Here is a 24,960-nt window from a genome sequence, read left to right on the forward strand (position 1 = left end):
CGGCGCTCAGTATACCGGCGCCGGAATCCTGACACCCGGCATACCGACACCTTTCCTTTTCTCCTTCTGGGGGGTCCACGACCCCCCTGGAGGAAGAATAGATAGTGCGGCGCATGTAGCACGCCACCGTGCCCGCATCATGGCAAGTGCAGTGAGCGCGCAAGGGGCTCATTTGCGCTCGCCCAGCTGTCGGTATGCCGGCGGTCAGGATTCCGGTGCCGGTGTGCTGGCCGCTAGGAGCCCGGCCGCCGGCATACCATACTACACCCATATAATATACAAGGTCTATACAAGGTCTGACAATTAAGTTTGTGAACTCATCGCTGTAAAAGTGCTACATACCTCATTGCTAAGTATCACTGTGGTCGCCTACAAAGTACTTCCCTTGGGAAGCTATGCACCAATACCAGCACCTAGTCCACCCTTCGAAACAATTTTGGAACTGGTTTTGTGAAATGGCCTTCAGAGCTGTCATCGTATTACTCTGGATGTCATCAATGATACCAAAATACCTTCTTTCAATATTTCCTTTATCTTTGGGAATAGAAAAAAGTAATTGGGGGCTAGATCTGGTGAATAAGTAAGGTGTTCCAACACAGTATTTGTTTACTAGACAGTGACAGTGCTGTGTGAGCACGTGCGTTGTCGTGATGCAAGATCCATGAGTTGTTGGCAAAAAGTTTGTGTCGTTTCCATCTAACTTTTTCATGCAGCCTTTTCCGTACTTTGAATAGTAAACTTGGTTGACTGTTTGTCGATGTTCACTTGCCCTGCTATGCTCCTGACAGCCGACAATTTTCACTCACAATTGGACACACTTTTGCAATGTTTTCTTCAGTTCTGCTCATTGCTGGTCATCCTGAACTCTCTTCATCAGTGACACTTTCTCTTCCCTCAGAAAAACATTTCACCCACTTGTAAACTGTTGTTTTCTTCATAGCATTAACTTGCAGTAACAGCTCTCTGATTTTGCTACCACTCTTGCCAAGTTTAATAAGAAATGTAATGTTCGTTCACTGCTCTAATTAAAGCTTTGACATTCTCGCGATGGCACACCAAAACGCACACAGGCAATAATAGACACCACTAGGAAGAGACTGCCGTAGATCATCAACAACACAGCTGTGAAACGCTGATATGCCAACACCATCAAACTATACTGAGTTATCGGGGAACTAGAAAGAGTTCAAAGAAGAGCTACTAAATTGAGTAAAAGGTTAGAGTCGCTGGAGTACGAGGAAAGGCTTACTAGGTTAAATATGTATACACTAGAAAAGAGGAGACTAAGAGGAGACATTATTAATATCTTCAAATATGTAAAGGGTCATTACAAGGAGCTAGCAGCGTATTTGTTTATTAAAAGAACTCTGTATAGGACGCGAGGGCACTCACTGAGGCTAGAAGAGAGAAAATTCCGTACACAACGTAGGAAAGGGTTCTTCACGGTAAGGGCAATAAAGATTTGGAACTCCCTGCCAGAGAAGGTAATAATGGCAGACTCTGTAAATGCATTTAAAAACGGATTGACAAATTTCTAACTGGAAAATGTATCCAGGGCTATAGCATTTAACATATTGACATTAAATTATCTGGGACTGGTAAGAATCATAGCTGTCAATTGGTACTAAACCGTTACTTCAGCAGGCGCATTATAATATCAATAGATTAACACAGAATACAGGTTGAACCCGATGGGCATTTTGCCTCTTTTCAACCTCACTGACTATGTAACTATGTAACTATGTAAGTATATGCAATAAAAGCAAAGATAATTAACCATAGTGTATACCATAAAAATTGTATATGAGACAATTGCTTCTAGTTAGGGACAAAGCTAATCCCTCATAAACACATTGAAAACACATCTCTTCAAGTAAAATACACAGTTTTAATGAAAAAAAAATCCAGCAGCAAATCCAGGTAACACACGTACAAGAGTTAAGAATCAAATGATCTTATCTGTCCACAAGAGAAGTATAGGGTGAGCAGTCAATCCCAGACCCAACACGTTTCGTCCTTAGATTTGGACTTCATCAGATTTAAACCTCAGTATAGTTTGATGGTGTTGGCATATCACCTCAGTATAGTTTGTTTTTTTGAGCTGGAGCACTGCAATGTGACACAGTATGAAGTGGAGGCACTATAGAGTGCAGAGCCGGCCCTAGCCAATTTGATGCCCTAGGCAAAATTTTGTCTGGTGCCCCCTAGCACCGCCGCTAGTTCTGCATCTGACCAAGCAACACTCAGGCAGCAGGGCCCACCGGGGGGTTACACTGTGCCCCTGTGGGCCAGTTCAACCCTGCATAATGCCCCACAGTAATGCCCATAACACACTTAATTCCACACATTTATGCACCTTACACATATGCCCCACATTAGTAATGCCCATAATACACAAAATCCCACACAAAAATGCACCTTACACTAGAGATGAGCGCCTGAAATTTTTCGGGTTTTGTGTTTTGGTTTTGGGTTCGGTTCCGCGGCCGTGTTTTGGGTTCGAACGCGTTTTGGCAAAACCTCACCGAATTTTTTTTGTCGGATTCGGGTGTGTTTTGGATTCGGGTGTTTTTTTCAAAAAACACTAAAAAACAGCTTAAATCATAGAATTTGGGGGTCATTTTGATCCCAAAGTATTATTAACCTCAAAAACCATAATTTACACTCATTTTCAGTCTATTCTGAATACCTCACACCTCACAATATTATTTTTAGTCCTAAAATTTGCACCGAGGTCGCTGTGTGAGTAAGATAAGCGACCCTAGTGGCCGACACAAACACCGGGCCCATCTAGGAGTGGCACTGCAGTGTCACGCAGGATGTCCCTTCCAAAAAACCCTCCCCAAACAGCACATGACGCAAAGAAAAAAAGAGGCGCAATGAGGTAGCTGTGTGAGTAAGATTAGCGACCCTAGTGGCCGACACAAACACCGGGCCCATCTAGGAGTGGCACTGCAGTGTCACGCAGGATGGCCCTTCCAAAAAACCCTCCCCAAACAGCACATGACGCAAAGAAAAAAAGAGGCGCAATGAGGTAGCTGTGTGAGTAAGATTAGCGACCCTAGTGGCCGACACAAACACCGGGCCCATCTAGGAGTGGCACTGCAGTGTCACGCAGGATGTCCCTTCCAAAAAACCCTCCCCAAACAGCACATGACGTAAAGAAAAAAAGAGGCGCAATGAGGTAGCTGTGTGAGTAAGATTAGCGACCCTAGTGGCCGACACAAACACCGGGCCCATCTAGGAGTGGCACTGCAGTGTCACGCAGGATGTCCCTTCCAAAAAACCCTCCCCAAACAGCACATGACGCAAAGAAAAAAAGAGGCGCAATGAGGTAGCTGACTGTGTGAGTAAGATTAGCGACCCTAGTGGCCGACACAAACACCGGGCCCATCTAGGAGTGGCACTGCAGTGTCACGCAGGATGTCCCTTCCAAAAAACCCTCCCCAATCAGCACATGATGCAAAGAAAAAGAAAAGAAAAAAGAGGTGCAAGATGGAATTGTCCTTGGGCCCTCCCACCCACCCTTATGTTGTATAAACAAAACAGGACATGCACACTTTAACCAACCCATCATTTCAGTGACAGGGTCTGCCACATGACTGTGACTGATATGACGGGTTGGTTTGGACCCCCCCCCAAAAAAGAAGCAATTAATCTCTCCTTGCACAAACTGGCTCTACAGAGGCAAGATGTCCACCTCATCTTCACCCTCCGATATATCACCGTGTACATCCCCCTCCTCACAGATTATCAATTCGTCCCCACTGGAATCCACCATCTCAGCTCCCTGTGTACTTTGTGGAGGCAATTGCTGCTGGTCAATGTCTCCGCGGAGGAATTGATTATAATTCATTTTAATGAACATCATCTTCTCCACATTTTCTGGATGTAACCTCGTACGCCGATTGCTGACAAGGTGAGCGGCGGCACTAAACACTCTTTCGGAGTACACACTTGTGGGAGGGCAACTTAGGTAGAATAAAGCCAGTTTGTGCAAGGGCCTCCAAATTGCCTCTTTTTCCTGCCAGTATAAGTACGGACTGTGTGACGTGCCTACTTGGATGCGGTCACTCATATAATCCTCCACCATTCTATCAATGTTGAGAGAATCATATGCAGTGACAGTAGACGACATGTCCGTAATCGTTGTCAGGTCCTTCAGTCCGGACCAGATGTCAGCATCAGCAGTCGCTCCAGACTGCCCTGCATCACCGCCAGCGGGTGGGCTCGGAATTCTGAGCCTTTTCCTCGCACCCCCAGTTGCGGGAGAATGTGAAGGAGGAGATGTTGACAGGTCGCGTTCCGCTTGACTTGACAATTTTGTCACCAGCAGGTCTTTCAACTAGAGATGAGCGCCTGAAATTTTTCGGGTTTTGTGTTTTGGTTTTGGGTTCGGTTCCGCGGCCGTGTTTTGGGTTCGAACGCGTTTTGGCAAAACCTCACCGAATTTTTTTTGTCGGATTCGGGTGTGTTTTGGATTCGGGTGTTTTTTTCAAAAAACACTAAAAAACAGCTTAAATCATAGAATTTGGGGGTCATTTTGATCCCAAAGTATTATTAACCTCAAAAACCATAATTTACACTCATTTTCAGTCTATTCTGAATACCTCACACCTCACAATATTATTTTTAGTCCTAAAATTTGCACCGAGGTCGCTGTGTGAGTAAGATAAGCGACCCTAGTGGCCGACACAAACACCGGGCCCATCTAGGAGTGGCACTGCAGTGTCACGCAGGATGTCCCTTCCAAAAAACCCTCCCCAAACAGCACATGACGCAAAGAAAAAAAGAGGCGCAATGAGGTAGCTGTGTGAGTAAGATTAGCGACCCTAGTGGCCGACACAAACACCGGGCCCATCTAGGAGTGGCACTGCAGTGTCACGCAGGATGGCCCTTCCAAAAAACCCTCCCCAAACAGCACATGACGCAAAGAAAAAAAGAGGCGCAATGAGGTAGCTGACTGTGTGAGTAAGATTAGCGACCCTAGTGGCCGACACAAACACCGGGCCCATCTAGGAGTGGCACTGCAGTATGTATGTATAAAGAAAGAAAAAAAAAACCACGGTTAGGTGGTATATACAATTATGGACGGGCTGCCGAGTGCCGACACAGAGGTAGCCACAGCCGTGAACTACCGCACTGTACTGTGTCTGCTGCTAATATATAGACTGGTTGATAAAGAGATAGTATACTCGTAACTAGTATGTATGTATAAAGAAAGAAAAAAAAACCACGGTTAGGTCACTGGTATATACAATTATGGACGGGCTGCCGAGTGCCGACACAGAGGTAGCCACAGCCGTGAACTACCGCACTGTACACTGGTTGATAAAGAGATAGTAGTATACTCGTAACAACTAGTATGACGACGGTATAAAGAATGAAAAAAAAACCACGGTTAGGTGGTATATAATACAATTATGGTTGGACGGACTGCCTGCCGAGTGCCGACACAGAGGTAGCCACAGCCGTGAACTACCGCACTGTACACTGGTTGATAAAGAGATAGTAGTATACTCGTAACAACTAGTATGACGACGGTATAAAGAATGAAAAAAAAAACCACGGTTAGGTGGTATATAATACAATTATGGTTGGACGGACTGCCTGCCGAGTGCCGACACAGAGGTAGCCACAGCCGTGAACTACCGCACTGTACACTGGTTGATAAAGAGATAGTAGTATACTCGTAACAACTAGTATGACTGACTATGACGGTATAAAGAATGAAAAAAAACCCACGGTTAGGTGGTATATATTATAATACAATTATGGATGGACGGACTGCCTGCCGACTGCCGACACAGAGGTAGCCACAGCCGTGAACTACCGCACTGTACACTGGTTGATAAAGAGATAGTAGTATACTCGTAACAACTAGTATGACACTATGACGGTATAAAGAATGAAAAAAAAACCACGGTTAGGTGGTATATATTATAATACAATTATGGATGGACGGACTGCCTGCCGACTGCCGACACAGAGGTAGCCACAGCCGTGAACTACCGCACTGTACACTGGTTGATAAAGAGATAGTAGTATACTCGTAACAACTAGTATGACACTATGACGACGGTATAAAGAATGCAAAAAAAACCACAGTTAGGTGGTATATATTATAATAATAATACAATTATGGATGGACGGACTGCCTGCCGACTGCCGACACAGAGGTAGCCACAGCCGTGAACTACCGCACTGTACACTGGTTGATAAAGAGATAGTAGTATACTCGTAACAACTAGTATGACACTATGACGGTATAAAGAATGAAAAAAAAACCACGGTTAGGTGGTATATATTATAATAATAATACAATTATGGATGGACGGACTGCCTGCCGACTGCCGACACAGAGGTAGCCACAGCCGTGAACTACCGCACTGTACACTGGTTGATAAAGAGATAGTAGTATACTCGTAACAATTAGGATGACACTATGACGGTATAAAGAATGAAAAAAAAACCACGGTTAGGTGGTAGGTATATAATAATAAATAATACAATTCTGGTCGGACGGACTGCCTGCCGTGTGCCGACACAGAGGTAGCCACAGCCGTGAACTACCGCACTGTACACTGGTTGATAAAGAGATAGTAGTATACTCGTAACAACTAGTATGACACTATGACGACGGTATAAAGAATGCAAAAAAAACCACAGTTAGGTGGTATATATTATAATAATAATACAATTATGGATGGACGGACTGCCTGCCGACTGCCGACACAGAGGTAGCCACAGCCGTGAACTACCGCACTGTACACTGGTTGATAAAGAGATAGTAGTATACTCGTAACAACTAGTATGACACTATGACGGTATAAAGAATGAAAAAAAAACCACGGTTAGGTGGTATATATTATAATAATAATACAATTATGGATGGACGGACTGCCTGCCGACTGCCGACACAGAGGTAGCCACAGCCGTGAACTACCGCACTGTACACTGGTTGATAAAGAGATAGTAGTATACTCGTAACAATTAGGATGACACTATGACGGTATAAAGAATGAAAAAAAAACCACGGTTAGGTGGTAGGTATATAATAATAAATAATACAATTCTGGTCGGACGGACTGCCTGCCGTGTGCCGACACAGAGGTAGCCACAGCCGTGAACTACCGCACTGTACACTGGTTGATAAAGAGATAGTAGTATACTCGTAACAATTAGGATGACACTATGACGGTATAAAGAATGAAAAAAAAACCACGGTTAGGTGGTAGGTATATAATAATAAATAATACAATTCTGGTCGGACGGACTGCCTGCCGTGTGCCGACACAGAGGTAGCCACAGCCGTGAACTACCGCACTGTACACTGGTTGATAAAGAGATAGTAGTATACTCGTAACAATTAGGATGACACTATGACGGTATAAAGAATGAAAAAAAAACCACGGTTAGGTGGTAGGTATATAATAATAAATAATACAATTCTGGTCGGACGGACTGCCTGCCGTGTGCCGACACAGAGGTAGCCACAGCCGTGAACTACCGCACTGTACACTGGTTGATAAAGAGATAGTAGTATACTCGTAACAATTAGGATGACACTATGACGGTATAAAGAATGAAAAAAAAACCACGGTTAGGTGGTAGGTATATAATAATAAATAATACAATTCTGGTCGGACGGACTGCCTGCCGTGTGCCGACACAGAGGTAGCCACAGCCGTGAACTACCGCACTGTACACTGGTTGATAAAGAGATAGTAGTATACTCGTAACAATTAGGATGACACTATGACGGTATAAAGAATGAAAAAAAAACCACGGTTAGGTGGTAGGTATATAATAATAAATAATACAATTCTGGTCGGACGGACTGCCTGCCGTGTGCCGACACAGAGGTAGCCACAGCCGTGAACTACCGCACTGTACTGTGTCTGCTGCTAATATAGACTGGTTGATATTTAAAGAGATATTAGTAGTATACAACAATACTATACTGGTGGTCAGGCACTGGTCACCACTCCTGCAGCAAAAGTGTGCACTGTTAATTAATATAATTGTACTCCTGGCTCCTGCTAACAACCTGCAGTGCTCCCCAGTCTCCCCCACAATTAATTATAAGCTTTTAATTTATACATTGATGACTGTGCAGCACACTGGGCTGAGCTGAGTGCACACAGACTGAGTCACACTGTGTGACTGACTGTGCTGTGTATCGTTTTTTTTTTCAGGCAGAGAACGGATATAGCAGAGAGAAGTGAACGGATATATTATATTAAATAAAAGTTAACTAGCAACTGCACTGGTCACTGACTGTGGTAAACTAACTCTGTCTGCGACTCTGCACAATCTCTCTCTATCTAATCTATCTATCTCTATTCTAATGGAGAGGACGCCAGACACGTCCTCTCCCTATCAATCTCAATGCACGAGTGAAAATGGCGGCGACGCGCGGCTCCTTATATAGAATCCGAGTCTCGCGATAGAATCCGAGCCTCGCGAGAATCCGACAGCGTCATGATGACGTTCGGGCGCGCTCGGGTTAACCGAGCAAGGCGGGAAGATCCGAGTCGCTCGGACCCGTGGAAAAAAAAGTGAAGTTCGTGCGGGTTCGGATTCAAAGAAACCGAACCCGCTCATCTCTACTTTCAACCCCAGCAGACTTGTGTCTGCCGGAAAGAGAGATCCAAGGTAGGCTTTAAATCTAGGATCGAGCACGGTGGCCAAAATGTAGTGCTCTGATTTCAACAGATTGACCACCCGTGAATCCTTGTTAAGCGAATTAAGGGCTGCATCCACAAGTCCCACATGCCTAGCGGAATCGCTCCCTTTTAGCTCCTTCTTCAATGCCTCCAGCTTCTTCTGCAAAAGCCTGATGAGGGGAATGACCTGACTCAGGCTGGCAGTGTCTGAACTGACTTCACGTGTGGCAAGTTCAAAGGGCATCAGAACCTTGCACAACGTTGAAATCATTCTCCACTGCACTTGAGACAGGTGCATTCCACCTCCTATATCGTGCTCAATTGTATAGGCTTGAATGGCCTTTTGCTGCTCCTCCAACCTCTGAAGCATATAGAGGGTTGAATTCCACCTCGTTACCACTTCTTGCTTCAGATGATGGCAGGGCAGGTTCAGTAGTTTTTGGTGGTGCTCCAGTCTTCTGTACGTGGTGCCTGTACGCCGAAAGTGTCCCGCAATTTTTCTGGCCACCGACAGCATCTCTTGCACGCCCCTGTCGTTTTTAAAAAAATTCTGCACCACCAAATTCAAGGTATGTGCAAAACATGGGACGTGCTGGAATTTGCCCATATTTAATGCACACACAATATTGCTGGCGTTGTCCGATGCCACAAATCCACAGGAGAGTCCAATTGGGGTAAGCCATTCCGCGATGATCTTCCTCAGTTGCCGTAAGAGGTTTTCAGCTGTGTGCGTATTCTGGAAAGCGGTGATACAAAGCGTAGCCTGCCTAGGAAAGAGTTGGCGTTTGCGAGATGCTGCTACTGGTGCCGCCGCTGCTGTTCTTGCGGCGGGAGTCCATACATCTACCCAGTGGGCTGTCACAGTCATATAGTCCTGACCCTGCCCTGCTCCACTTGTCCACATGTCCGTGGTTAAGTGGACATTGGGTACAACTACATTTTTTAGGACACTGGTGAGTCTTTTTCTGACGTCCGTGTACATTCTCGGTATCGCCTGCCTAGAGAAGTGGAACCTAGATGGTATTTGGTAACGGGGGCACACTGCCTCAATAAATTGTCTAGTTCCCTGTGAACTAACGGCGGATACCGGACGCACGTCTAACACCAACATAGTTGTCAAGGCCTCAGTTATCCGCTTTGCAGTAGGATGACTGCTGTGATATTTCATCTTCCTCGCAAAGGACTGTTGAACAGTCAATTGCTTACTGGAAGTAGTACAAGTGGGCTTACGACCTACCCCTCTGGGATGACCATCGACTCCCAGCGGCAACAACAGCAGCGCCAGCAGCAGTAGGCGTTACACGCAAGGATGCATCGGAGGAATCCCAGGCAGGAGAGGACTCGTCAGAATTGCCAGTGACATGGCCTGCAGGACTATTGGCATTCCTGGGGAAGGAGGAAATTGACACTGAGGGAGTTGGTGGGGTGGTTTGCGTGAGCTTGGTTACAAGAGGAAGGGATTTACTGGTCAGTGGACTGCTTCCGCTGTCACCCAAAGTTTTTGAACTTGTCACTGACTTATTATGAATGCGCTGCAGGTGACGTATAAGGGAGGATGTTCCGAGGTGGTTAACGTCCTTACCCCTACTTATTACAGCTTGACAAAGGGAACACACGGCTTGACACCTGTTGTCCGCATTTCTGGTGAAATACCTCCACACCGAAGAGCTGACTTTTTTGGTATTTTCACCTGGCATGTCAACGGCCATATTCCTCCCACGGACTGTGTCTCCCCGGGTGCCTGACTTAAACAAACCACCTCACCATCAGAATCCTCCTGGTCAATTTCCTCCCCAGCGCCAGCAACACCCATATCCTCCTCATCCTGGTGTACTTCAACACTGACATCTTCAATCTGACTATCAGGAACTGGACTGCGGGTGCTCCTTCCAGCACTTGCAGGGGGCGTGCAAATGGTGGAAGGCGCATGCTCTTCACGTCCAGTGTTGGGAAGGTCAGGCATCGCAACCGACACAATTGGACTCTCCTTGTGGATTTGGGATTTCGAAGAATGCACAGTTCTTTGCTGTGCTGCTTTTGCCAGCTTGAGTCTTTTCATTTTTCTAGCGAGAGGCTGAGTGCTTCCATCCTCATGTGAAGCTGAACCACTAGCCATGAACATAGGCCAGGGCCTCAGCCGTTCCTTGCCACTCCGTGTGGTAAATGGCATATTGGCAAGTTTACGCTTCTCCTCCGACAATTTTATTTTAGGTTTTGGAGTCCTTTTTTTACTGATATTTGGTGTTTTGGATTTGACATGCTCTGTACTATGACATTGGGCATCGGCCTTGGCAGACGACGTTGCTGGCATTTCATCATCTCGGCCATGACTAGTGGCAGCAGCTTCAGCACGAGGTGGAAGTGGATCTTGATCTTTCCCTAATTTTGGAACCTCAACATTTTTGTTCTCCATATTTTAATAGGCACAACTAAAAGGCACCTCAGGTAAACAATGGAGATGGATGGATTGGATACTAGTATACAATTATGGACGGGCTGCCGAGTGCCGACACAGAGGTAGCCACAGCCGTGAACTACCGCACTGTACTGTGTCTGCTGCTAATATATAGACTGGTTGATAAAGAGATAGTATACTCGTAACTAGTATGTATGTATAAAGAAAGAAAAAAAAACCACGGTTAGGTGGTATATACAATTATGGACGGGCTGCCGAGTGCCGACACAGAGGTAGCCACAGCTGTGAACTACCGCACTGTACTGTGTCTGCTGCTAATATAGACTGGATGATAAAGAGATAGTATACTCGTAACTAGTATGTATGTATAAAGAAAGAAAAAAAAACCACGGTTAGGTGGTATATACAATTATGGACGGGCTGCCGAGTGCCGACACAGAGGTAGCCACAGCCGTGAACTACCGCACTGTACTGTGTCTGCTGCTAATATAGACTGGTTGATAAAGAGATAGTATACTCGTAACTAGTATGACTATAAAGAAAGAAAAAAAAACCACGGTTAGGTGGTATATACAATTATGGACGGGCTGCCGAGTGCCGACACAGAGGTAGCCACAGCCGTGAACTACCGCACTGTACTGTGTCTGCTGCTAATATATAGACTGGTTGATAAAGAGATAGTATACTCGTAACTAGTATGTATGTATAAAGAAAGAAAAAAAAACCACGGTTAGGTGGTATATACAATTATGGACGGGCTGCCGAGTGCCGACACAGAGGTAGCCACAGCCGTGAACTACCGCACTGTACTGTGTATGCTGCTAATATAGACTGGTTGATAAAGAGATAGTATACTCGTAACTAGTATGTATGTAAAAAGAAAGAAAAAAAAACCACGGTTAGGTGGTATATACAATTATGGACGGGCTGCCGAGTGCCGAGACAGAGGTAGCCACAGCCATGAACTACCGCACTGTACTGTGTCTGCTGCTAATATAGACTGGTTGATAAAGAGATAGTATACTCGTAACTAGTATGTATGTAAAAAGAAAGAAAAAAAAACCACGGTTAGGTGGTATATACAATTATGGACGGGCTGCCGAGTGCCGACACAGAGGTAGCCACAGCCGTGAACTACCGCACTGTACTGTGTCTGCTGCTAATATATAGACTGGTTGATAAAGAGATAGTATACTCGTAACTAGTATGTATGTATAAAGAAAGAAAAAAAAACCACGGTTAGGTGGTATATACAATTATGGACGGGCTGCCGAGTGCCGACACAGAGGTAGCCACAGCCGTGAACTACCGCACTGTACTGTGTCTGCTGCTAATATAGACTGGTTGATAAAGAGATAGTATACTCGTAACTAGTATGACTATAAAGAAAGAAAAAAAAACCACGGTTAGGTGGTATATACAATTATGGACGGGCTGCCGAGTGCCGACACAGAGGTAGCCACAGCCGTGAACTACCGCACTGTACTGTGTATGCTGCTAATATAGACTGGTTGATAAAGAGATAGTATACTCGTAACTAGTATGTATGTAAAAAGAAAGAAAAAAAAACCACGGTTAGGTGGTATATACAATTATGGACGGGCTGCCGAGTGCCGACACAGAGGTAGCCACAGCCATGAACTACCGCACTGTACTGTGTCTGCTGCTAATATAGACTGGTTGATAAAGAGATAGTATACTCGTAACTAGTATGTATGTAAAAAGAAAGAAAAAAAAACCACGGTTAGGTGGTATATACAATTATGGACGGGCTGCCGAGTGCCGACACAGAGGTAGCCACAGCCGTGAACTACCGCACTGTACTGTGTCTGCTGCTAATATATAGACTGGTTGATAAAGAGATAGTATACTCGTAACTAGTATGTATGTATAAAGAAAGAAAAAAAAACCACGGTTAGGTGGTATATACAATTATGGACGGGCTGCCGAGTGCCGACACAGAGGTAGCCACAGCCGTGAACTACCGCACTGTACTGTGTCTGCTGCTAATATAGACTGGTTGATAAAGAGATAGTATACTCGTAACTAGTATGTATGTATAAAGAAAGAAAAAAAAACCACGGTTAGGTGGTATATACAATTATGGACGGGCTGCCGAGTGCCGACACAGAGGTAGCCACAGCCGTGAACTACCGCACTGTACTGTGTCTGCTGCTAATATAGACTGGTTGATAAAGAGATAGTATACTCGTAACTAGTATGACTATAAAGAAAGAAAAAAAAACCACGGTTAGGTGGTATATACAATTATGGACGGGCTGCCGAGTGCCGACACAGAGGTAGCCACAGCCGTGAACTACCACACTGTACTGTGTCTGCTGCTAATATATAGACTGGTTGATAAAGAGATAGTATACTCGTAACTAGTATGTATGTATAAAGAAAGAAAAAAAAAACACGGTTAGGTGATATATACAATTATGGACGGGCTGCCGAGTGCCGACACAGAGGTAGCCACAGCCGTGAACTACCGCACTGTACTGTGTCTGCTGCTAATATAGACTGGTTGATAAAGAGATAGTATACTACTAATATTATATATACTGGTGGTCAGGTCACTGGTCACTAGTCACACTGGCAGTGGCACTCCTGCAGCAAAAGTGTGCACTGTTTAATTTTAATATAATATTATGTACTCCTGGCTCCTGCTATAACCTATAACTGGCACTGCAGTAGTGCTCCCCAGTCTCCCCCACAATTATAAGCTGTGTGAGCTGAGCAGTCAGACAGATATATATAATATTATATATAGATAATAGATGATGCAGCACACTGGCCTGAGCCTGAGCAGTGCACACAGATATGGTATGTGACTGAGTCACTGTGTGCTGTGTATCGCTTTTTTCAGGCAGAGAACGGATTATAAAGTAAACTGCACTGTCCTCACTAGAAAACTCTCTCCACTCAGTCTCTACACTTCTACAGTAACAGTACTCCTCCTAGTCAGCTCCAGTAAATCTCTCTCAGTCTCTTATAATCTAAATGGAGAGGACGCCAGCCACGTCCTCTCCCTATCAATCTCAATGCACGTGTGAAAATGGCGGCGACGCGCGGCTCCTTATATAGAATCCGAGTCTCGCGATAGAATCCGAGCCTCGCGAGAATCCGACAGCGTCATGATGACGTTCGGGCGCGCTCGGGTTAACCGAGCAAGGCGGGAAGATCCGAGTCGCTCGGACCCGTGAAAAAAAACATGAAGTTCTGGCGGGTTCGGATTCAGAGAAACCGAACCCGCTCATCTCTACCTTACACATATGAACCACATTAGTAATGCCCATAATACACATAATTCCACACAGTAATTAACCTTACACATATGCTTTTTTTAAAATAAAACTTTCTTTTGCTTGCTGGGTGGCAGGATGGGTGAGTGCTTGCACTCGCACCCATTAAAGGGGCACCCGTACAAGGGATGTGACCTCACAGGGTATGCCGTCCTTTGCAAGCCTCATCCTTTAATTTAGCTTGCTGTTGGACACAGATGGCAGCAAAGTCCAGATACTGCCATACTTGCTGGTTATAAAAAAAGATCAGTATCAAACATGTAGCAACTGTCCACTCTCTTCACTGTTCAGTGTGTTTGCTGGTATCTGTTACTCCCGGCAACTACATACCCTTTATTTTATACTGCGGTAGCAATATGCTCTGCTCTCCAGTCTGACGCATCTAAAAGTCACGCTGCACTGATGTTTTATATAGAAATAACGCAACGCAGCACAATTGTGGGGAGAACACTGCCCATGTTATATCCCTGAAGACACCTGGGGTTTGCACAGGGATAAGGGACACAGGATAGCAGGGTCCCCCTCCCCCATGTGCACAAGCAGTATAGGTGATGTCAGATTTATATTGAGCAGTCTTCCAAAATACACATGTGGTATCATAAGGAGCCATCCAGTAATAACCTTATATAGTCAGTGAAAATGTCACAGGTCCAGGAATTGCAGTTACTGGGCTTCTGCTGTCTCACAAGTCAGGGGATTTCAAGCATGTTGTAGGGAGTTTAAGGGACTTTCTGCATTATATTTGACAACTGTAAACAGCAGTGTATACAAGTTCTGATTGAATACATTTAGAAAGTAACAGATAGTTTGCAGACTGTCCCTCCCAGCATGAGGTACTGCAGGGACATGCTTGGATGCCCTAGACATGCTTGCATGCCCTAGGCAAATGCCTTGCCTGCCTATAGCTAAGTCCGGCTCTGATAGTGTGGCATAATGTGAACTAGGGGCATTGCATGTCCTAATGTGTATTAGGTACTGTGTTGTGTAATATGTAGTAGTGGCCCTACAATGTGGGACATAATGTGAACTAGGGCACTACTATGATTCATAAAATAAACTTAAGCACTACTATGGTCCAGAAAATGAACTAGAGCACTATTATGGGGCATAAAATTAACAACTGATGCAGAGAGATGTCTCTGTAGAAGCAGGGGCCCCACAAAATGTTGATATGGGGCCCACAAAGTTTTGGCTACGCCCCTGACAACACATGAACAAACTCTGAAAAGTATCAGTGTGTTTTCTGTCAACAACAGCAGCAATGCTCAGACACAGTACACATCCATTTCAATGCCACACTCATACTGTAGATGTTGGTTTCACAATCTACCTGCAATGATTTTTCAAAAGAATGCAAATATGTGTAATACCCCATCACAACCACAACAGAACAATTGATAGGCTGGCTGACATGGCGGGGAGAGGATCAGAAGGGTAGGAGACTGAGAAAGAGAAGGGGGAGCAGATGAGGGGAAGGAACAGAGTTGAAGTGGAAGGGAAAAACAGGAAGGAGGTAAGCCAGATAATCAGAAGGAGCCTCTTCCCTGACTGTCTGTGTCTCAAGCCAAGTAAGATTACATTTATAATACAAAGGCACGCCCCAATAAGTAATGGCTGGAAGACCAGGGCCATGGGCCTTGTATTCTTTATTGTAGCACTACTATGAATACGCTGTGGGCTGATACACAGGGCAGTGGTGTAAGTTTGTCACAGTTGCGCGGGGGCAAGATAAAATAGGATTTTAATTACCTACCGGTAAATCCTTTTCTCGTAGTCCGTAGAGGATGCTAGAGTCCACATTAGTACCATGGGGTATAGACGGGTCCTCCAGGAGCCATTGTCACTTTAAGAGTTTGAGAGTGTGGGCTGGCTCCTCCCTCTATGCCCCTCCTACCAGACTCAGTCTAGAAACTGTGCCCAAGGAGACGGACATCTTCGAGAGAAGGATTATACACAGATAGTGGCGAGACTGATACCAGCTCACACATACAAGGCAAATCAAGCTAACGAGCTTGAAACTCAGCAAAAGCTGAAACATTACTTAACCAAGTAACAAAAGCAGTACTCAACCAAGAACAAAGTTGAACTGAACCAGAATAACCACTGCAGGATCACGAAGCGCTGGGCTGGCGCCCAGCATCCCCTACGGACTACGAGAAAAGGATTTACTGGTAGGTAATTAAAATCCTATTTTCTCTTACGTCCTAGAGGATGCTGAGGTCCACATTTGTACCATGGGGATGTGCCAAAGCTCCCAGAACAGGAGGGAGAGAGCAGAGGATCCTGCAGAACTGACTGACCAAACCTTAGGTCCTCAGAGGCCAAAGTATTGAACTGGTAGAACTTAACAAACATGTTCGACCCTGACCAAGTAGCCGCTCTGCAAAGTTGTAAAGCCGAGACACCCCAGGCAGCCACCCAGGAAGAGCCCACCTTACGAGTAGAGTGGGTCTTAACAGATTTTGTACACGGCAATCCTGCCGTAGAATATGCATGCTGGATAGTGAACCTAATCCAGCAAGAAATCGCCTGCTTAGAAACAGGACACCCAATCTTCTTGGGATCATACAGGACAAACAAAGAGTCCGATTTTTTGTGACGAGCAGTCCTCTTCACATAGATCTTCAAAGCCCTCACCATGTCCAAGGACTTTGATGGAATTGAGGAGTCAGTAGACACTGGCACCACAATAGGTTGATTGATATGAAAAGCTGACACAAACTTTGGTAGGAACTGCTGACACGTCCTGAGCTCAGCTTTATCTTCATGGAAGATTAAATAGGGGCTTTTACAGGATAAAGCCCCAACTCCGACACACGTCGAGCAGAAGCTAAGGCCAACAAAGTGACCATCTTCCACATGAGAAACTTGACCTCAACCTCCTGTAGAGGCTCAAACCAATCCGATTGCAGGAACTGCAACATCACGTTAAGATCCCAGGGTGCCGTCGGCGCCACAAAGGGAGGCTGGATGTGCAGAACCCCTTTCAAAAAGGTCTGAACCTCAGGGAGGGCAGCCAATTGTTTCTGGAAAAAAATAGATAAGGCCGAAATCTGGACCTTTATGGATCCCAAACGCAGACCCATATCCACACCTGCTTGCAGGAAGAGGAGAAACTGTCCAAGTTGAAACTCCACCGTAGGAAATTTCTTGGATTCACACCAAGACACATATGTTTTCTAAATGCGATGGTAATGTTTAGACATTACCCCTTTCCTAGCATATATCAGAATAGGAATAACCTTGCCCGGAATACCCTTACGGGCTAAGATCTGGTGTTCAACCGCCATGCCATCAAACGTATCCACGGTAAGTTCTGATAAGCGAACGGCCCCTGTTGCAGAAGGTCCTCGCGAAGAGGAAGAGGCCACAGTTCTTCCAGTAGTAGATCCAGAAGATCCACGTACCAAGCTCGCCTTGGCCAGTCTGGAGCAATGAGAATTGTCTGAACCCTTATTCTCTTTATGAGCTTTAGAATTCTTGGAATGAGTGGAAGTGGAGGGAACACATACACTGACTTGAACACCCACGGAGTTACCAGGGTATCCAATGCCACTGCTTGTGGGTCTCTTGACCTGGAACAGTACCTCTGGAGTTTCCTGTTGAGACGTGCGGTCATCATGTCTATTTGAGGCACGCCCCAACGACTGGTCAGATCTGTGAACACCTTCGGATGAAGGCCCCATTCTCCTGGATGGAGATCATGTCTGCTGAGGAAGTCCGTTTCCCAGTTGTCAACATCTGGAAGGAAGATTGCTGACAACGCCAACACGTGCCTTTCTGCCCAGAGGAGGATTCTTGTCACCTCTGACATTGCAGCCCTGCTCTTTGTTCCTCCCTGTCAGTTTATGTAGGCCACCGTCGTCACATTGTCCGACTGTACTTGAATGGCCCAATCTTGTAGAAGATGAGACGCTTGGAGAATACAGTTGTACACGGCTCTTAGTTCCAGAATGTTTATTGGAAGAATGGCTTCCTGATTTGACCATCTTCCTTGGAAGGTTTCCCCTTGGGTGACCGCTCCCCAACCCCTAAGACTTGCATCCGTGGTCAGATGGATCCAGTTCTGGATTCCAAACCTGCGGTCCTCCAGAAGGTGAGGCATTTGCAACCACCAGAGGAGCAAAATCCTTGCATTTGGTGAGAGACGTATCCTCTGGTGCATGTGCAGATGAGATCCTGACCATTTGTCTAGGAGATCCAGCTGGAAGGGTCAAGCATGGAATCTCCCGTACTGTAGAGCCTTGTAGGAGGCAACCATCTTCCCCAGAAGACGAATGCACTGATGTACCAATATCCAGGCAGGTTTCAAGACATCCCAGACCATGGACTGTATCACCAACGCTTTCTCTCTTGAAAGAAACACCCTCTGCACTTCCGTGTTGAGGATTATTCCCAGGAAAGACAAACTCCTTTTCGGCTCCAGATGTGTTTTCGGAAGGTTCAGGATCCAACCGTGACTCCTGAGTAGTTGAGTCATAAGAGTGATAGACTGCAATAACCTCTCCCTGGACACTGCCTTTATCAGTAGATCGTCCAGGTATGGAATTATGTTCACTCCCTGCCTGCGGAGGAGAACCATCATCTCTGCCATCACCTTGGTGAACACCCTCGGTGCCGTGGAGAGACCGAACAGCAGTGCCTGGAACTGAAAGTGACTGTCTAACAGTGCGAATCGGAGAAAAGCCTGATGCGGCTGCCAAATTGGAATGTGGAGGTACGCATCCTTGATATCCAGGGATACCAGAAACTCCCCCTCCTCCAGACCTGAGATTACCGCTCTCAGAGATTCCATTTTGAATTTGAACTCCCTTCAAAATTGGCCTGACCGAACCATCCGGTTTCGGCACCACGAAAAGGTTTGAATAGTAACCCTTGTTGTGCATATGAGGTGGAACTGGGACAATGCCCTGTGACCCTTCCAATTTTTGGATGGCTTCCTGTAGGATAGCCCTGTCTGCCAGCAAAGCTCGCAAGCCTGATTTGAAGAATCGGTGAGGCGGGAGTTCTTGAAACTCCAGCATGTACCCCTGGGATGCAATATCCTGTACCCAGGGGTCCAGGCTGGACAACACCCACACATGGCTGAATCATCTGAGCCTCGCCCCCACCAGCCCCTCCTCCAGGCCGTGCAGTCCACCGTCATGCTGAGGATTTTGACGTACCAGAAGCTGGCTTCTGGTCTTGGGAGCCTGTAGTAGCAGGTTTTTTGGATTTTGCCAGCCCTCCTCTAAAGAAGGTGTTATGCGGCTTGTTCTTTCTTGTTTTAGGAGTCCTAAAGGACTGTGACGTAGCTGAAGAAAAGGGTTTCTTCGTAGCAGGCGCAACTGAAGGAAGAAAAGGTGACTTATCTGCAGTTGCCGTGGAAATCCAAATAGAGCCTGACCTGTGTAGGGTAGGTTCTCCACGCCTCTCCTGGATTCCAAGTCAGCAGACCATTGGCGCAGCCAGAGTACTCTACGACCCGAGACCAACATGGAAGATATCCCTGCAGCCATCGAACCCAGGTCTTTCATGGATTCCACCGTAAATCCCGCAGAATCCTGTATGTTACGTAAGAACAATTCAACGTTACTTTTATCCATTGTATCCAATTCCTCAAGTAACGCGCCAGACCACTTTACTATAGCCTTAGAAATCCATGCACAGGGCGTAATATCAACCCCGAAGCCGTGTATGTGGATTTGAGCGTAGTGTCAATTTTGCGATCAGCCGGTTCTTTCAACGTGGCAGATCCCAGGACAAGTAAAACCACCTTTTTTGACAGTCTGGACACAGATGCGCCAACTATGGGTGGGTTTTCCCATTTCTTCCCTCCTCAGGGAAGGGGAATGCCACCAGAACCTTTCTTGGGATCTGGAATTTTTCCCATTTCTATCCTCCTCAGGGAAGGGGAATGCCACTAGAACCTTTCTTGGGATCTGGAATTTTTTCTCTGGGTTTTCCCAGGATTTTTCAAATATAGCATTTAATTCTTTAGACACAGGAAAGGTTACCGAGGCTTTCTTATTATCCGTGAAGTAAGCCTCCTCAACCTATTCAGGTATTGCGTCAGCAATATTTAACACATCTCTAATGGCTTCAATCATCGACTGCACCCCTTTTGCAAGAAATGCCGCCCCCCCGCAGCACGTCCCCATCACCGTCAACCGTGTCAGAGTCGGTATCCGTGTCGTCTTGCATAATCTGGGCAAGAGCAAATTTTTGAGAGTGAGTGCCAGGGGGCTCTGTAGGTGCCGACCCGGACCAAACAGCCATAGAGTTTTGTAAAACCTGAGTTGCAGTTTTCATTCTGTGCTACCCTAGTAGAAATCTGAGAAATCATACGTCTTTTCAAAAAGTCACGTGAAGTCGTGACGAAACGCGTCAGTCTCCGCCCACTTTCTCCCAGCCGCAGCATCAGTTACTGGCAAGCACGGAGGTGTACGGCTAAGGACAGCGGGAATCAGCATCGGAATTTGCCACGAGCCCATCCCACTGTGAGCTGAGCCGCACATGCTAAATTCAGACATCAGCACCGAGTGCCCGTTCATACCTTCACCTCATATGGAATAATCCCTCTGGTTATCAGCTGGTGCAAGAAAAGGCAACCCCCGTGGACACACACAAAGTATCCGAGGACGCTCGGAATTGGGGGCAGGACCACACCGCTGATTTCCACAAAAGGAGGTAACCGGACACATTGTAACTTCTATGCACAACCGTTACACCTCTTCTTAATCCCCGTGAGTTTTTACAGTGACTTTATCATTGACTGATACTAAGTTGCAAAACGTGGATCAGACACAAAAGTACAGCTTTTCAAGTACATTGACTGTCTCATAGGGGAAGACTATACCATCATATTACTAACCAGTACCAATTAAACTGCTGGCCAGCGAGGAAAAGATCAACGTATATTTCACAGGGTTTTGAATTATTTTTAATATGTTGCATAATTCATTGATGCTATTTTACTAGAATTTATTACATATAAGCGTCACTACCACTATGGGCATTACATATAAGCGGCACAACTACTATGCACATTACGTAAAAGCGCCACTGCTACTATGCGCATTACGTATAAGCGGCACTACTGCTATGGGCATTACGTATAAGCAGCACTACTACTATGGGCATTACGTAAAAGCGTCACTGCTATTATGCGCATTACGTATAAGCGGCACTACTGCTATTGGCATTACATATAAGCGGCACTACTACTATGGGCATTACGTAAAAGCGGCGCTGCTACTATGTGCATTACGTATAAGCGGTGCTACTACTGTGGGCATTATGTTTAAACGGTGCTACTACTATGGACATTACACATAAGAGGCACTACTACAATGGGCATTACATATAAGGGGCGCTAATACTATCGGTGTTACGTAAAAGTGGCGGTGCTACTATGGCCATTACGTATACAGGGCGCTACTACTACCTATGGGCATTATGTGTATAAGCAGCACTACTACTTGCTGTGTAATGTGAATACGATTGTGCTACTGTGTGGCGTTAATTGAAATGGGGGTACTTTGTGTGGCCACGCCCATTCCTCGTGAGACTACACCCCTTTTTCCAGCACACGCTGTCCCTTTATAAAATGTGGGAGGGCGCAAATTTATAGTTTGCAGGAAGGCGCCGAACACCCTAGCACCGGCCTCGGTGCTGCTTATACACATAGGCCCTCATTCCGAGTTGTTCGCTCACTAGCTGCTTTTAGCAGCATTGCACACGCTAAGCCGCCGCCCTCTGGGAGTGTATCTTAGCTTAGCAGAATTGCGAACGAAAGATTAGCAGAATTGCGAATAGAAATTTCTTAGCAGTTTCTGAGTAGCTCGAGACTTACTCCTAAATTGCGTTCAGTTCAGTCTGTTTCGTTCCTGGTTTGACGTCACAAACACACCCAGCGTTCTCCCAGACACTCCCCCGTTTCTTCAGACACTCCCGCGTTTTTCCCAGAAACGCCAGCGTTTTTTCGCACACTCACAGAAAACGGCCAGTTTCCGCCCAGATACACCCACTTCCTGTCAATCACACTACGATCACCAGAACGATGAAAAATCCTCGTTATGCCGTGAGTAAAATACCTAACTTTTGTGTAAAATAACTAAGCGCATGCGCTCTGCGAACCTTGCGCATGCGCAGTAAGCGATTAATCGCAGTATAGCGAAAATCGGCAACAAGCGAACAACTCGGAATGACCCCCATAATGCCCATAGATAGTAGTAGCGCCCTGTATATGTAATAGCAATAGCAGCAGCGCCCCTTATACGTAATGCCCATAGTAGTAGCGCCACTTATACGTAACACCGATAGTATTAGCGCCCTTATATGTAATGCCCATTGTAGTCGTGCCTCTTATGCATAATGTCCATAGTAGTAGCGCCGTTTAAACATAATGCCCAGAGGAGTAGCACCGCTTATACGTAATGCACATAGTAGCAGCGCCGCTTTTACGTAAAGCCCATAGTAGTGCCGCTTTTACATAATGCCCATAGTAGCAGTGCCGCTTTTACGTAATGTCCATAGTAGTAGTGCCGCTTATATGTAATGCCCATAGCAGTAGCGCCACTTATACGTAATGCGCATAGTAGCAGAGACGCTTTTACGTAATGCCCATAGTAGTAGTACTGCTTATACGTAATGCCCATAGCAGTAGTGCCGCTTATACGTAATGCGCATAGTAGCAGTGGTGCTTTTACATAATGTGCATAGTAGTAGTGTCGCTTATATGTAATGCCCATAGTGGTAGTGACGCTTATATGTAATGCCCATAGTGGTAGTGACACATATGTAATGCCCATAGTAGTAGTGACGCTTATATGTAAAGCCCATAGTAGTAGTGACGCTTATATGTAATGCCCATAGTAGTAGTGACGCTTATATGTAATGCCCATAGTGGTAGTGATGCTTATATGTAATGCCCATAGTAGTAGTGACGCTTATATGTAATGCCCATAGTGGTAGTGATGCTTTGTTAAGGAGGTAGTACAGTTTAAACAAAATATTATAATAATCTGCTTTTAAAATTGGATAGTTATTTGCTATTGTATAACTAGAAATCCTTTACCCCACCTTAACTTGAACTGCTATTGTGTGGTTATAACCTGTGCTCGCTCCTTCACGTAACCGTGCGTATGCACGCAACCATGCATTCCCATGCTAAATGTGCGTTCCCGTACGCTTACCACACACAACATGCCACGAGTTCATTGTGCGTTCGCACCTAAATAAACCACACTATATCACGATAAATGTGAGCAACAAATACTGCTTACTTACACAATACACAATTGTTTCTTACACTCGCCGGAAGTTACCCCCAAAGGTAATCCTCTTTTGAGTGTTTACCTAAACGTATAGGCCGGAACTGCGTTTCGTGTTTTTATAATTACTCCCTTAACACACTATCTCAAATATATAACAAATAAACGTATCCGACTTTATACAGATCTATAATGACTATTATAACCTATGGCAACAATATGTGAGAATGTATGCAAAGTATCGTTATGCTTTTGTGCACGCTTTCGCACCAAAAGTTATACACAAATAATAAACAGCTTTTTTCCTGTTTGTCCCTCGGGTTACACCAGCACCACTAAGACTATACAGAACAGATGTGGTCTAACAACACAAGATGGTTTTAAACACAATGTAAAAAAACTTAAGACGCGTCTCCACCCTTTGTTGATAGACCAAAGTCTGTTATGGCCTGCAAGTCCATAAGTATGTGGTGAACCGGACGAGCCGCCAACTGTTAAGTTTGATTAACTTTCAGGAAAAAGCATACCTTATTACACCAGTGTATGGGCCGCTGCGACCGCTAAGTGTGTGTGCGATAAACCTCTATGAATGCGTACATGTTGCGTAAGCACACCGACACGCTGTGAGCACAATGCAGCTACACGTTTGGGGGAATACACCTTAAACCCTTAACAGAAATGGAATGCGACACCAGTAGTTATGTTATGTTGTGGTCCAAAGCAGCAACAAATATTTACTTAAAAGGGGGATACACACAAATACAATAATACAAGAGAAAAGGCTACAACCAATGGATACATACGTTTTGTTCGCCTGCGCCACCCAGATCCGGTCCTCAGTCAATCTAGCAAGATGTCCTTTAGAGAATTAACCTGAGACCGGCCAGGAGGCCTTGTTTTTATACAATGGTCCAAAACACAATACAATGGGAAATGTATGCTCTTCCTCCATTGGTCCGGGGGTGGGACATATCCTGTGCACTGGGGATCATTGGTCAGCTCAAATGGTGGGCGATGGCTAAGTCCTGAGATGTGATTACTGTTGTTTACATCTGAGTTCCCGCCCCAAGACCAGTTAAACCCACCACATTATCATACATAAAGCCGGTATTACTAATAACTTATTGCCGCAATATGAGACAATATCCTCATACCCACCGGATTACTGCTTATGTGGCCCTGAACAATATGATCCCACACATGATATGTTTATCCATTCCCATCCTCGAGATATTTGTATGTGTATATATATATATATTTTTTTTTCCTGCTATTACAATTAGTTATGAAATATATATATATTACCATGAGTTAGA

The sequence above is a fragment of the Pseudophryne corroboree genome, chromosome 8 (assembly GCF_028390025.1).
Source record: "Pseudophryne corroboree isolate aPseCor3 chromosome 8, aPseCor3.hap2, whole genome shotgun sequence".
NCBI lineage: Eukaryota > Metazoa > Chordata > Amphibia > Anura > Myobatrachidae > Pseudophryne > Pseudophryne corroboree.